Consider the following 16,096-nt stretch of genomic DNA (forward strand, 5'->3'; position numbering starts at 1 on the left):
ATGAGAAACTTTCAGAACTCCACCTTCACCTGTGTACTTACACCCAAGAGATTCTAGAGTGCCCAAAGAGATGAGACCTTTCTCCAGGTCAGGAACATGTCTAACATTGGTGAGAGTTCTCACCACACTATTGTGCATTTTGATTTGGACTGTACCTTTACCAATAACATTGCAGGCAACATTGTTGCCCATCAAGACAACTCCACCTTCAACAGATTCATATGTGGTAAACAAATCCAGATTGGGACACATATGATAAGAATAACCCTAATCTAAAATTCACTCATTTTTAGATTTAAAACTATTATTAGTTGCTAAAAAAATAGTTCATTCAGTCTCATCAACAGCTACACTTGCTTCGGCAGTGTCAGTATTTTTATGCTCATTTTTCTTTTCTGTATGCTTTTCTTTAATTTTTAATTTAAAGCATTGAGAAATAATGTGGCTTTTTTTATGGCAGTATTTGCACATGACATTTTTGTATCTGGATTTTGACATTGATTTAGGTCTCTCACTACTTGAATCTTTCTTATTGGATCTACCTCTTATGAACAAGCCTTCCCCTTGGTTCACACTAGTTTCCCCAGTAATATCTCTATCTATTTGTTCTTTTGATTTCAAAATAGATTTGATATCTTTATAAGAGATATTATTCTTTCCATAAAGCATAGTATCTCTTATATGTTTAAACGACTGGGGTAAGGAAACAAGCAATAATACGGCTTGATCCTCATCTTTGATTTCAATATCTATGTTACTTAAATCCATAAGAAGAGAATCAAAAGTATCAAGATGTGTAATATAGAGGTACCTTCAGCCATACGAAAAGTGCAGAGCTTTTGCTTTAGGTAAAGCCTGTTTTCTACTGTTCTTTTCATATACACGATTTTCAGCTTTTTCCATATGCCTTTGGCTGAGCTTTCTGCAATAACTTCACGCAAAACCTTATTTGAGAGATTTAAAATGATACCTGCTTTTGCCTTTTTGTCAATGACAGCAAACTCCCTGTCCGTCATTTTATCCGGCTTCTTTTCCTTTCCTTGGAGTGCCAAATCTAAGCCATCCTGAATTAGGATAGCTTCCATCTTTAATTGCCACATTTTGAAGTTTGCACTTCGATCAAATTTATCAACATAAGTCTTTGTTAAAGTCATATTGACTACTGAAACAAACCCTATTAGATCAGGCTCTGATACCAATTTGTTAGGATCAGGAACTCGTGTGGTGCGGAATTTAGCCAAATAATATTATAATAACAATAATAAAGACAATGCAAGTTGATAACAACAACAATTAAAGCATATAAATAAGACACTAATTTAACGTGGTTCGGCCAGTGTGACCTACGTCCACAAGCGGAGAGGAACAAATTCACTATAACAACAAGAGTACAAAAGGGCGTACAAAATTAGAGTAAATACTCTAATTAATCCCAAATACCCCCGAGAGAATAACCTCACAAGATCACTCCAAGGAAAGGGGATCACACAAGTGTTTCCCAACACTCAACCCTCTTACAAAATACTCTCAATTACTAAAGAAGGAAAAGAAACAAGAAATGAAGATTCAAGTCTTGTTTGTGTGTTTAGAATGAGCTAGAATCAGCTCAATTTATAGCCAAATAAATTTGAGTTGCTTGGTATAAAATTGGCCAACAAGGCCTAGAATGCACTAAGAAAAGGCCATGAAGAAGCCAACAAGGCTAATAATCATTGGCCAAAAGTAGGCCACATATATTACACATTAGTTAAATCATTTTGATTGTATCAAGTTATCCTCACTGCCGAAGATCTACATCTGCCCTGTATGTTGCATGGAAGGAGAGGATTTTGTATCAATATCAACAAGCAGCGAAGAGAAGGTTGTTGGTAGCAAACATGAGGTACCTCAAACGCCTTCTCCGCAACACGAAGAAGGAAGAAGGAAATCAAGAAAAAATAAATGGGAGAGAGTGGTAGCTATGGATGTATCAAGAAGTTTTAGTAACATTGAACAATTGTTTTGGAAAAATAGGAAACCTTACAGACGAGTAGCTCATAGGCGAAAACATTATGATAGCTTGTCTCCCTTCATTTTTGTACAAAATACTTGATTATGTGTAGATACTCTTTTCCCTCTATTTTATTTATTCAATTGATTCTCTAATTTTGAGCTTTTCTCCTCATTTAAATACTTATCGGCTATATTGCTCGGACTCTTCGAAAATATTGTCGGGTGCGTGATGGATTGTCCAAAAGTAATGTATTTTTGGAGGATCCGACACAGGTGCGGCAACATTTTGGAGAGTCCGCGCAACATAGCTTATCGACACTCTGCGTTTACATCAAATCATACTAGAATTCATGAACCGCAGCATACGGCCCATGATCTCCTAGAATCCCGACGCGGATATGAAATTCACCAGGGCTGGCTTTGTTGCAGGCACCTCTCCCTACTTCTCAATAATAAGATCCTCTACTGGATCCACTGGTGGAATAGTTGGAGCAACTCTGGGATGTCCTCTTCCTCTACCGTGAGCTGGAAGCCCTCCCTCCGCCTCTGCCTCTAGCAACAGGGGGAGCAGCTCCTCCATGGTCTGGAATATCCGCTACGCACGTTCTCACCATATGTTAGAGAATAAGAGAAAGATACTTAGTTCCACATCAACTGCACGAAAGGAGATAAAGAAAGAGTAGTTTCCTAACACCCTATAGCCTCCCAAAAATAAGTACGGACGTCTCTCCACCAATCCGCAAGACTTTATTAGGCATGCTCATAACTTGTGAGACCTACGTGAACCTAATGCTCTGATACCATGTTGTCACGACCCAATTCTCTTAGAGTCCGTGATGGCACCCAACGCCGCCGCTAGGCAACCCAACAGTGAACTAACCCCGTAATCTCCCTTTTTGGTTTTACTAGATTTCCAACTAATTAAACTTTCCTTAATTAAAAGATTTAAGAAACAACAGGTTTAAATAAGTAAAACGAAAGCAGCTGAGTGCAATCATTACCATAGTAATAATACAAAACCACAGGTCTACTAGTGTGTGCCAAGACCTGGTGTCACAAGTGTATGAGCACTAATAGATTATACAAAATTCTAGCTACTGTCTGAAATAAAAATAGATAGAATAAATGCAAAGGAGAGACTCTAGGTGCTGCGGAACGGCTCAGGAAGCAACTCACCACTAGGACTCCAGGTAACGCCAGATGCACCTGCCTCAGATCCTGCACGGTCAGTGCAGACGTGTAGCGTGAGTACATAAACAACATGTACCCAGTAAGTATCAAGTCTAACGTCGAAGAAGTAGTGACAAGGGGTCGACATCGACACTTACTATGGGCTAACAATAATAATACAGAAAAGTTTAAAAAGCATGGGATATGTAATAATAATAATAATAACTCATTAACAAGCAGGAACAAATAATTCTTTCAGAATTTAATAAATTCCAAGTAAATTCCTGTCATTTATAATTGTAGCCTCACAAGTCACAGATTAATATCAAGTATGATTAGGCTCCGAGTATTACTAAGCGCGATTTATGCCGCGGTCGTACAACCTGATCCAGAATAATGTGTACACTGTCGAGGAACGTGCGGCACGATCCATAGATGCATCTATTTTACTGCCGAGACGTTCGGCCCGCTCCACAAGAAATGAGGATACTTTATAAGCATTTGACTTAATCGTTATTATAAGGCTAATACACTATGTAGAACAATTTCCATTGACAATCAAGTAATCCGCTCTAAATTCAAACAAGTGAAATTCGGTCTCTTACAATTCTTTTATCAAGTTCCAATATGATTTAGACAATTTAATTAACAAGTAGGCCATAAACGTTACATGTATTTCATGCTTTGGGTCCTAAACTACCCAGACATAAGCATAATTAGTAGCTACGCACGGACTCTCGTCACCTTGAGCGTACGTAGCCCCCACAATTAGAAGCAAATATTAATTTAAATCACCTATGGGATAAATTCCCTCTTACAAGGTTAGGCAAGAAACTTACCTCGTCTCAAAGCTCACTTTTCCGCATCAGATTCACTCCTAAGCCTCAACTCGTTGCCGAACAATCCGAAACTAGTCAAATGTTATATAAATTAATCAATACATGCTCAAAAGTTCATATTCTAACTATTAGAGTGATTACCTAACCCCAATAGAAAGATTCCTAAAATTCACCCCCGGACCCACGTGCCCGGATTGCGGAAACTTTCAAAGATAAATGTTACACATAACCTTACGAACTCAAATATATAATTTTCACTCAATTCCATAACCATTTTTGTGGTTAAATCCCATTTTTATCAAAACTTAGGTTTTTCATTTAAACCCATAATTTTCACTATTTTATATGTTGCAATCTACCCATAATCTATGTATTAAACTCACATTGGATAGGAATTACTTACCTTCAAAAGCTAGTTGAAACCCCCTTCTTTAAAGCTCCAGAATTGCCCAAGAGAGTAATAAATGAGCTCAAAATAGCCTAAGTCCCGATTTAAAACAAGACACTGCCCAGATGGCCCTTCTTCGCGAATGCGGAATCGCGTTCGCGAGGCAAAGGGCCCAGGCCCAGAAAACTTGGCCATCGCGAATGCGACCAGGGCCTCGCGAACGCGAAGGCTTACCTGCCCTGCCCTACGCGAACGCTAGGGCACCTTCGCGAACGCGAAGAACAACCGTGCCACCCTCACCCAGCTTGCCTTACCATTCGCGAACGCGGACCCTATCACACAAACGTGAAGCACAAAAATTCCCCCAACCCAATTCCTTCATCGTGAACGTGAGGGTCCTTCCGCGTTCGCTAAGAAGGAAACCAAAACTCAAAAATCTGGTTTTTTTCCAACTTAGCTCCGGGTGGTTCGAAACACACCCGAGCTACTCGGGACTCCGTCCAAATGCACCAATAAGTGGATAAGTATAATACGGACCTGCTCAAACTCACGAAACGCGTAAAATAACAACAAAACTAAGAATCGCTCCCCAAAACTCAATTGAATCAATCTATGAACTTCAAGTTTCCAAATCGCTCTAAATGCGCCGAATCATACTTAAACTACTCGGAATGACACCAAATTTTGCGTGCAAGTCTTAAATCACCATACATAACTATTCCCCTGCTCAAAATCCCAAACGGACCTTGATAACACCAAATCCTACTTCAAATCAAATTTAAAGAACTCTAAAACCTCCAATGTGGCAACTTTCACTATTAAGCGCCGAAACGTTTTCATATCATCCAAAACCCGATCCGAACATATGCCCAAGTCCGAAATCATCATACAAACCTATTGAAACCGTCAAATCTAGATTCCGAGGTCGTTTACTTAAACTGTTGACCAAAGTCAAACTTAGCCTTTTAAAGCCAAACTAAGGAACCAAGTGTTCCGATTTCAACCCGAACCTTTCCAAATCCCGAACTAACCATCCCCGCAAGTCATAAAATAGTAAAAGCACATACGAAAAGTCTTATTTAGAGGAACATGGATCTAGAAAGAAAAAAACGACCAGTCAGACATTACATGTCCGCTTCTGCTAGTTCAAGCCAGCTTCTACCTAGCTCCCTTTCCAGTCGCTTCTACAATGGTTTTCTCGCTTCTGCGATCAAATTCTCGCAGAAGAGGTTGCACCAATTGCTCTCCAGAAATAGCAAAAATTCCAGCAGCTTCAACAAGTCGCAAACGATCCGAACCCCGTCTGAAACTCATCCGAGCCACTTGGGACCTTAACCAAATATACTAACACGTCTTAATCTACAATATGAACTTAGTCGAGGCCTCAAACCACGTCAAACAATGCTGAAATTATAAGTCGCACCTCGAATCGAATTATGAGTTTTCAAATCTTCCACTTCTACAATTTGCGTCGAAACATATTAAATCAATCTAGAATGACTTCAAAGTTTGCACACAAGTCATAAATGATATAATGGAGTTCCAATTTCCAGAATCGAATTTTCACCCCGATATCAATAAAGTCAACTCCGGTCAAACTTTCTAAAAATCTTCCATTTTTTAACTTTCGCCAAAATGCGTCAAATTGTCCTACGGATTTCCAAATCCAAATACGGACATACACCTAAGTCCAAAATTACCACACGAAGCTATTGACATTGTCAAAATCCCATTCCTGTGTCATTTGCTCTAAAGTCAAACTCCGGTCAACTCTTTTCATTTAAGCTTCAAAAATAAGTCTTATTCTTCAAATTAAATTCTGAATCTTCCGAAAACCAAACTCAACCGCACACTCAAGTCATAATACATATTACGAAGTTGCTCGAGAACTTCAGTCGCTGAACGGAGCGTTAGTTCTTAAAATGACAAGTCGGGTCGTTACATATGCAATGTCAGATTTAATAATTTGAAACTTATGATCGGAATAAGAAAAATAACCCCAATTCCAACAAACATCTATGACCAGAAGATAATAGACCATAATATATCATAAATATTAGGTCGTCAGTCTGATGAAATTCTAAAATACAGAGCACAGAGGTATCCTTAGGTAGCAAATGTTGATACCCAATTTTTTTCTCATATTTAAAAAATAAAATAAATAAATAAATAAAATATATATATATATATATATATATATATATATATATATATATATATATATATATATATATATATATACACACACACAATAGTATATTTGCATTATAATTTAGTTTATAAACCTATACAAGCTTTGTTTCATAATTGTTCATAATTTTTAAAGGCTTTAAATCAATTTCTTTCTGCATTTTATTGTATAAATATCCAATAATTATCCTTCAAATTATTTTTACGATGATTTAATCATCCAAACTTATTATTTACAACAACATGTATATTTTTAAATATTTTACTGCATGTTTTTATAATTACATTTGCATTTTTAGGCTAATTGTACATTTTAGCAATAATAGCCCATATTCATGTATAATTACATTATTTATGCAAAACAATAACTTTTTATATTTCATAATTTAAGTTATTATTTTTTAATCATTTTAGTGCACAAGTAATATTTTTGTTATTTATTAATTACTTTTATAAATATTTTTTTTGCTAAAATATTGGGTATTTAAAAACTAGCCGACTCTTGAACTTATTTTTGGACAAAACAAAGGCCCAAAGCCTAATACACTAGCCCAAACAAACCCCAGCCCAAACCAAATTAACCCAACCCCTAACCCGGTCGTGACCCGTTTCTAATAGCCCGACCCAACTACCCTTTAATCGTCGTCGTTGATCTCTGAAATCAACCCATATCAAACCCTTCCCTTTAAACTAACCCAAACCCCAACCCTAATCCCATTCTACCCCTTCCCGCCGCCCTAATATCCCTCGCCTCCCTTCTCCCTCCTAAGAACCCTAGCCTCCGCCCCCTAAGTCCTCTCATAATCCCGTCTAATATGGGATGCTATGGCTACTACTTGCCATATATGACCTCCTCCGGGTATTGGTTACTCTCCTATACTGCTTGCCTAAACAAGGCAAGCATATCTCCACAAGATTGAACCAAAATAGGTTCAAATCACTGATCGTTCTGCTATTCTATCTATGTTCATCCTTTGTTCTATTGTGAGTACGAATATTTGTGCATTTTTTGTTGATTCTTATTTTTCCTAAAAAAACTAGGGTTTACAGATCTCTTCAAATCGAACCAAAATTGGTTCGATTCTCTGATTTTGAGTATTATTTGTGTCTATATTCGTCCTATGCTACCATTTCTGTGTATATTCCATTGATATTTATTTTTCCTAAAAACTAGGGTTTACCGGCTTATTCTCCTAATTTGATTTTAAATTGATTTATGTGTTCTTCTTTCCTTTTATGGTCTGATTGTTTGTATTTTCTTACTTATGTGCTGATTTTTACCACTATATAAATCCATTTTCTTTCCCCTTTTTGGACAGACAAAAAGTAGCTAAAAAACTCTCACTAAAATTGAGGTTTCTACTTTGTATTTGTTTACTATTATGTTCTGTTTGGATCTTGGCCGGCTGAAAGCCAAGGCCACCGGATTTCTACTTTTCTGACCATCTCTTGGGTGTGAGCACTGCCCTGGGTTCTTGAAACCCTTGTGAACTTGACACATTTGAGACTCTAGGCCCTTACTGTTGTTCTTTTCTTATTTATTGAACAATCACTAATTAGTTTCTAAACCCTCGCAATGTTTATTCTCTTATGTTAGCATGTTCTTTGAAACTGCACGACTTAATGTATTCCCTTGACTCTCTTTATGTGTGATTTTGCCTATAATTGCTAGCCTAATAATGTCTTTGCACCTAACTTAGTTAATTTAGACATAATGAAGCATGTTTAGTTTGGTGTTGTTGATAATTCGAATGTTCTGCCTTGATTATATAATTTAATCCATGTTCTCTGCCTAATTCTAAACTTCTAGTGATTAATTGATGTTATTGGCATGCCTTAACTTGTTTAAGACCTTTACTCTAAGTGTAGTATGCTCCTATGACTATGGTTGCCACTCTATGTGTTCTTGCCATGTCCAATTCTGCACCTCTAACAACCTGTTATCCTTTAAACTAATCCTCCTTGACTGATACCCTCTATGATATCTAATCCTGTTTGTATTATACTGTGTAATCTTGAGTTTGGTATAATCTGATCCTTTAAGTTCTACACTGGTTGCATTACTTGGTTTTACTAGTCTAATGCCCTTGCCTGTTGACTTTGCAATCCCAGGCTCTTTGTTTCTTATCATATGACACCCTGCCCAATGTGTTAGTTTGCTTATTGAGTTCATTATGTGATTATCTTATAGTGTTTGCAAATGCTTTTCCAAATCTATTACTATTTTTCATTGATTGTTTCTTGTTATGAGTCTAATTCTGGGCCGGCTGAAAGCCAAGGCCCCCCTCCCCTAAATCTTCTCTAAGGTTCTTTAGGCCACTTTTTCCTAATTGTTCAACTCTGCCCCTCCCTTTTCACCTACTAAATAAACCAATTGTTTGTGTAAATGGATGTTGATCAGCTCTAGCTACTGGGTTTTGGCTATTTTGTGTAAATGAAGAATGTTTTTCTCGGTTTGATTGGCTATGATTTCTGGGCTGTGGTGAAGCCTGTTGGATATGTAATTGAAGGCCTGGCTGGGCTGGGTATACTTTGATCTGTTTTAGGCCCACTATAGTTATTTTGTAACTTTATAATTTATTTTATTCATTGGGCCATTAATAATGTTGTAATAACAATTGGGGTGTTAGTAAAATTGGGAAAATGGGTCTATTATAATGTTTGCTTGAAACGAGTAGAAATCCTGCCTATAGATTTTTAATTTGCTCAAACATGTTCTGCTACCATGTGTTGCTAGATATCTTGCCTATAGGTGTTAATTTGCTCAAACATAATCAGTTTCAATCGCTAATCATTAGAAATCCTGCCTATAGGGTAATACCACTCGCCTTAATGTGTTAATATTGAACTTTCAAACACTGTTTCATTGCTTAACTCTGCCGCTATTAGAAAGCATGCCTATAGGATCAAACTGGGTAATTCTGAGTATTTTCAATAGTTATCACTGCCAACTACTGCGCAAATCACCTAGAAATCATGTCTATAGGTTTAACCACTTGTAATCTGTAATTTCAACAATCAGCTCGCAATACCAGATTCCCTAAAATGTAAAGTTGTTTAGAAATCACGTCTATAAAGGTAACATATTGCATCTAAAATTGCCTGTATGTTCGAATCCCAAGGTCACATAGAAACCATGTCTATAGGGCCTAATGGCATTAATTTGCCTCAAACCTGAAATTGTCTAACATTTAATGTGAAAGTTTGTTCGCGTGCATTTGTTTTCTAAGTGTGGAGGCTAACTTGAGCCCTTAATTGCTTTTACATGAAGTCCAACTTGTTTTGTATGTCGCCTAGTTTTATCATTTCTAAGCAGCCTAAGCTAAGTCTCGAAACCATCCAAAATAGAGGTCCAAACGCCTCCTGGGCCATAGGCATGGGACGGGTAGTGCACGCATAGGGCACAATTTAGAATCAACTAGTGCACTTTAGGTAAAAACTCAAAGATAGTAATCGGGTAGCAGGAGATGATAGTCTGTGCCCGCTGAATAATATGAGTAACACCCCACCTCGAGGGAGTTACGAAGTATTATTTATGTTGCACGGGGTGATCCTTTAGGATAAAAAACTTAGGACCCCCACATCTTGTCTTTAAACCAATTATCTGTGTTTACTCAAGGACTTTCTAATAATGATTTGTTTTTCAAACTTCTTGTTTTTCTCTCTAACTATTTAACTAATTCATATAATTCAAGTTCGGGTAGGACCCATAGTTGTGGACCTCGAAGAGTGCCTAACACCTTCTCTTCGAGGTAATTTGAGCCCTTACCCGATCTTTGGTGACGCAAACTGTTTAAACCAGAGTTATTTGCAAATAGGTGCCCTAACGCACCTCAAACCCGTTAGGTGGCGACTCTCTCTTTTAACACCTTCCTTTAAAAGAGTTGTCACGTGTCGAAACCCGATTTCGCGAGAAAGAGGGGCGCGACAGCATGGCGACTCTGCGGGGGATATTTTTAGGCTCTTACCATAGCGAACTTGGTCTATATGAATTAGTCTTCTTTGATGAATGTGTTTCCTTGTTCTTTATCGTTACATGAACATCCCGCTTCCATTTTCCCTTTTTATGGCTACATGCACACCCTTTCCCATATTTCCCTCTATTTTAAATTTGTATTAATATGCAAATCTTAGCTTAATTTGGTTACAATGTGCGTTTTCCATTATTTTCTAGTCATGTTCACTTGCTCCGAATCATTTTTAAATTTGCTACATCATGTCCCTCCCTACCCCTACCCCCTTGCTTGCTTTATTATAATTCTTTCACATTGCGCGAACTAACTTCTTCCTTGTTTTCCTTTCTTTTTATGTCTTTACACTGCATTTAATACTGTGTTTATTGTCTTCATCATGCAAGATACAACGTGTTGTTTTATCTTTACATAAAGCATGATCCACATCATATTTCACTCGTGCGTAATTGATACCATAGCGGCGCTTGATGAGTGTCCGCGCTCTTCCTACATCACCCTTTTAAATTTGGAAAAGCTTATTTATGGTAAAACTAGTCGATCAGCGGTGCAATCGACGGTTCCGTGCCTTCCCCTCTCAATTTGTCCACTTGAGCGTACCGGTCTAGACTCTTCTAGAAAACCCCACTCGAATATTAACTGTGTATGCATCATGTCTAAACCTAGTATGGGATAGAAAGTTGTCCGCGTAATAACTCTCTTATGCAAGCCTTGTCCAAAGCCCGCCGGGATTTCCTTACATCCCAATGGGTACAATTATGATATATGCATTATTTGGAGAAAACATGCCGATATGCTAATCATTAATGTGTAAATAGTCGAATCTGAAGGGGAAAAGGGATAACTTTATTTGTTTTGCAGAAATGAGGCTCGAAGTCCTCAGGTTCAGCATGGTTCAAAGTATCCCACCTTTGTTGCTAAATTGGTGGGAAAATCTCTCGCCAAGTGACAAAAGTCATGTGAAAAGAGTTCTCGGGAATTTACCTTCTTTGTTAGATATTCAACCGAACAATGTGTTAATTGAGGCTTCCACCATGTTTTGGGATGAGAAGAGGGCCGTCTTCCATTTTGGTGATATAGAAATGACTCCTCTTCTAGAGGAAATAGGAGGCTTCGCTGGGCTCCCATGGGATAGCCCTGGCTTGTTGGTATCGAAAAATCATACTTCTCGAGGTTTCCTAAAAATGACGGGTTTCAGTAAAAATGATGAGTTAGGCTGTCTGAAGAAATATTACATACATTCGACTTCCTTTACGAGCGTTATGGTCACATCAAGTCATATCGTCTTTACCATGATGAATTTGCCATCACTTCTTTGAGTTGGACTCACCGCCGGGTTTTTGTATTCATTGTCTGTTTTCTGGGGATGCTGATATTCCCGATACAAGGAGAAAGGATCCACACTCGCCTAGCTATGGTCACTAAGACCCTAATGGAAGGAATTGAGGGGCAAACTTACACTATTGTCCCAATGATCGTGGCTGAGATGTACCGAGCCTTAGACCATTGCAAAAAGGGATATAGGCATTTGGAGGGTTGCAATCTGTCGCTGCAAATATGGTTGTTCGTACACCGTGAGAGAGGACAATACCGTCAAGAATTTCCGCGACGACCATTGAATGACCACATAGCTTATCATCATCCGAAGAGAATGACTTTTATCCCAGACAGGTTTGCACAACTGCAAAACGCTGTGAGCTGGGTACATTTCTTTAGCAATTTGACTAATGACAAGGTACATTGGATGTTCGAGTGGTTCCCTAGCAGTTAATTCATCATCAGGTCGAGAGATGTTCCCCATCTAGTGCTAATCGGATTAAGGGGAATCTATCCTTATGCTCCTATCAGATTCACGAGGCAAGCTGGGAGAAAACAGGTTATACCACGAGTTTCCAAAATGGTTCATTACAAAGCAGACTTCCAAGGGAATGCCATTCCATTCAAGTTCGAGGCACATCACATGTGGCATGAAAAGATTATTGTGGAGAAAGATACCATCGAGCAAGACAGGTATCATGCCAGTCATGTGTACTTCTACCCATAAAGGTTGGTCGATGACATAGTAGGAGAGGTCAAGCCAGGGGTTGATTTGAGAAATAGGGTCATAGACGACGTTGCTGAAGCACAAGTCAAATACAGGAGGTTGCGCAAAAGGGTCTTTGAATCTGAGGACAGGCATTTGGAACAACATAAAGTGGACATGGAAGCAATCAATGAATGGAGGGGAATCATTGCTAAATCAACAGAAAGGTTGGAGTATTTGGAGTAGAGTTTGATGGAACTTTAGGGAAATATGAGAAAAAGGGTCTCGGATTGTCAGAATGCAGAGGGTAATGAATGAGGACATCTAGCAAGGGCGTATCTACTGTTAGACATGCGCGACCTGGGGAATCTGATTGACGGGGCTAAGAAGGCCAGCCTTGGAGAAGGTCCCTCTGGGACCGAGTAGATTAAGAATGATGTTTTCTAGATTCGTTTTAGAATTTGATTGTAATAAGGAAAATGCCACTACTGACTCTTTATAATTATTGTCGTTTTAGTAGAGATTTGGTCTATTTATCATATTAATGAAATGACGCAGTTATCGGCATTGAGTTTTCTCCAAAGCTATATGTCGCTAGGCCTACCTCAGGAATGATGAGGTCCCCAAATTAGGACGTGAATTTATAATTCCACAATACATGTTTAAATATCGTAAATAATCTTTTAATACTCCTTACTGACTTGTTTACCTTTTGTTTTTCCTCTTTTCTTTGTTTATTCCCATCCCCTAAGGTTGTTTCGTGCCTACAGGCATCATCAACATATCATACCAGATCCAGAGGTCCTCCTCCACCTCCTCCCCCAAGTGATCCCAAGAACAAAGGAAAAGCTAAGATGGACGATATGAGTAGTATCAGGAAAGACAACGCTGCGCATGTCGAGAATGTCGAAACTTTAGATGGTCGAAGTACTCCGGCGCAGAATGACTTGGTTTTACGGTTAGAGCAAAAGATACTAGAGTTACAAGGGGAACTTGAGCAGGTCCGTATTCCCTTACCCTGAATGTTCCCGACATCAACCAACAAAACGCCCAAAACCCAACACCTCCTCAAAACACACAAAACCAGCACCCGCAAAATCCTCCTGCACCTCATCAATACGCCATGCCTCCCCAAAATTGTAATCCTCCACCAGTACCAACTCCTCCACAGCATCATCATCATCCGACCCAATACCCACAAACTACCACCTACCACACTCCTCAAATTGCACCACAACCTACTCATGATCCCTAAAACTCAACGAATGATCACCACTACACCCAAATCCCTAGAGTCTACAAAAGTAACCCCATATACGTGGAAACCTTACCCACACTTCACAACAAACCCCGTATATATCGGAATTTGCCGAGAAGGACCTGCTCATCATGAACATGGTGAAAGAACTTAAGAAGCTTACAAGTCGAGTCCAAGGTATTGACGGTGGTAAAGGCATCAAAGGTTTAAACTTTGAGGATTTATGTATTCAACCGGACGTAGAACTGCCAGAGGGTTACAAATCTCCTAAGTTCGAAATGTTCGGCGAGACAGGTGATCCAAAGGTACATCTAAGGACGTATTGTGACAAGCTCGTAGGGGTTGGTAAATATGAAAGAATCCGCATGAAGCTGTTCATGAGGAGACTCACTGGAGACGCCCTATCTAGGTACATCAGTCAAAATCCAAAGAAGTGGATTAATTGGGTAAGCATGGCGTCAGATTTTATGGATCGGTTCAGATTCAACATAGAGAATGCACCAGACGTTTTCTATATCCAGAATCTTAAGAAGAAGCCGACAGAAACTTTCCGCGAGTATGCTACTCGATGGAGATCAGAGGCTGCAAAAGTAAGGCCAGCATTGGAAGAAGAAAAAATGAACAAATTCCTTTTCCGGGCCCAGGATACGCAATATTATGAGAGGTTGATGGTTATTAAAAATCAAAAATTCTCCGACATCATCAAATTGGGAGAAAGAGTAGAATAGGGAATCAAAAGCGGGATGGTAACAAATTTTGAGGCACTCCAGGCTACGAACAAAGCCTTACAGTCGAGGGGGTAAACGTGATAGAAACTGATGAAGAATGGGACCCGGAGGGGTCAATTGGGCTCATTAGAGGAGAGGATGATCCCAAAATGCCTCCAGTCACTCTCACGTCTATTGTGGTACAGATACAATCACCGATTGAAGTTGAGGTAGCCGTACTGACTCCGTTCGAAGTTGAAGTAACAACGCCCTCAGCTGCACTGACTCCGTTCGAAGTAGAAGTGACCACACCATTCACTGTAACGGTAGCACCCACATTATCCTTTTATTCCAATGCAGTGCCGTGGGACTATACTACAGAAGCGAGAAGGAAAGGAAAAGGGAAAATGGAAGAAACTGGTGCAGCACAAGGTATGACCAGAACCGGTAGGGTTTACATGCCCGAGCATTTGGGGGGAACAAGTAAAGAAGCCGCTTCCAGGCAGCCTATCATTGAAACCCCCCTGGATGATTTTTGGAGAAAGGTGCAACCAAGGGAGTATTATGTGGTTGTTCATTTGAACAAAACCCCTGCTCAGATATCCATTCTATCACTACTACAGAATTCTAAGGCACATAGGAACGCATTGATGAAAGTGTTGAATGAGGCTTATGTACCCAACAACATTACCAGTGGAGAGATGGACAACATGGAAGGACAGGTATTGGAGAGCCATAAGATCACTTTCCACGAAGATGAATTGCCACCAGAAGGGTTGAGCCATAACAGGGCATTGCATATCACAGTACAATGTGAAGACAAATTCATTACCAGGGTCTTGATAGAAGGGGGTTCAAGTCTCAACATCTGCCCGTTGACTACTTTGAAGAGGTTAGGTAAAGGTTTGCATGAGATACGAGCAGGAACTATGAACATAAAAGCGTTCGATGGGTCTCAAAGGGCCACAATCGGAGAAACCAACCTCTGCTTACAAATGGGTCCAACTTGGTTTGATGTTGAATTCCAAGTGCTCGACATATCCGTCTCATACAATCTGCTATTGTGATGACCTTGGATACATGCCGCTGGGGCTGTAGCGTCTACTCTGCATCAAGATGTGAAGTTCGAATGGAATCATCAGGAGGTGATCATTCATGGAGACAGGAGTAACCCTATTTACACTAACCAGACTGTCCTGGTTGTGGAGAATAGAAGGAATTTAGGGGGAGAGACTTACCATCACATTGAGTGTGTTAACGCGATAGAGAAGGACAAATGGTGGAGTTGCAAAACAGAAAGCATATTGGCATGGACAGGGTATGAACCGGCAAGGGTCTCAGCAAGAATCTCCAAGGGATCACCAAATTAATACAGTTAAAATGTCACGGCACGACCTTTGGATTGGGATATCAATACACCTGGCACGAGTATCAGAATTGGTCACCACCATGGCGTGGTCCTTATTACCCTCTCGAGCAGCCGATACCACATTTGAGCCAATCCTTCCATCAGGCCGATATGATGTGGGGATCCGAAGAAGGTGAAGCACTAGCTGGT

The sequence above is a fragment of the Nicotiana tabacum genome, chromosome 23 (assembly GCF_000715075.1).
Source record: "Nicotiana tabacum cultivar K326 chromosome 23, ASM71507v2, whole genome shotgun sequence".
Lineage (NCBI taxonomy): Eukaryota > Viridiplantae > Streptophyta > Magnoliopsida > Solanales > Solanaceae > Nicotiana > Nicotiana tabacum.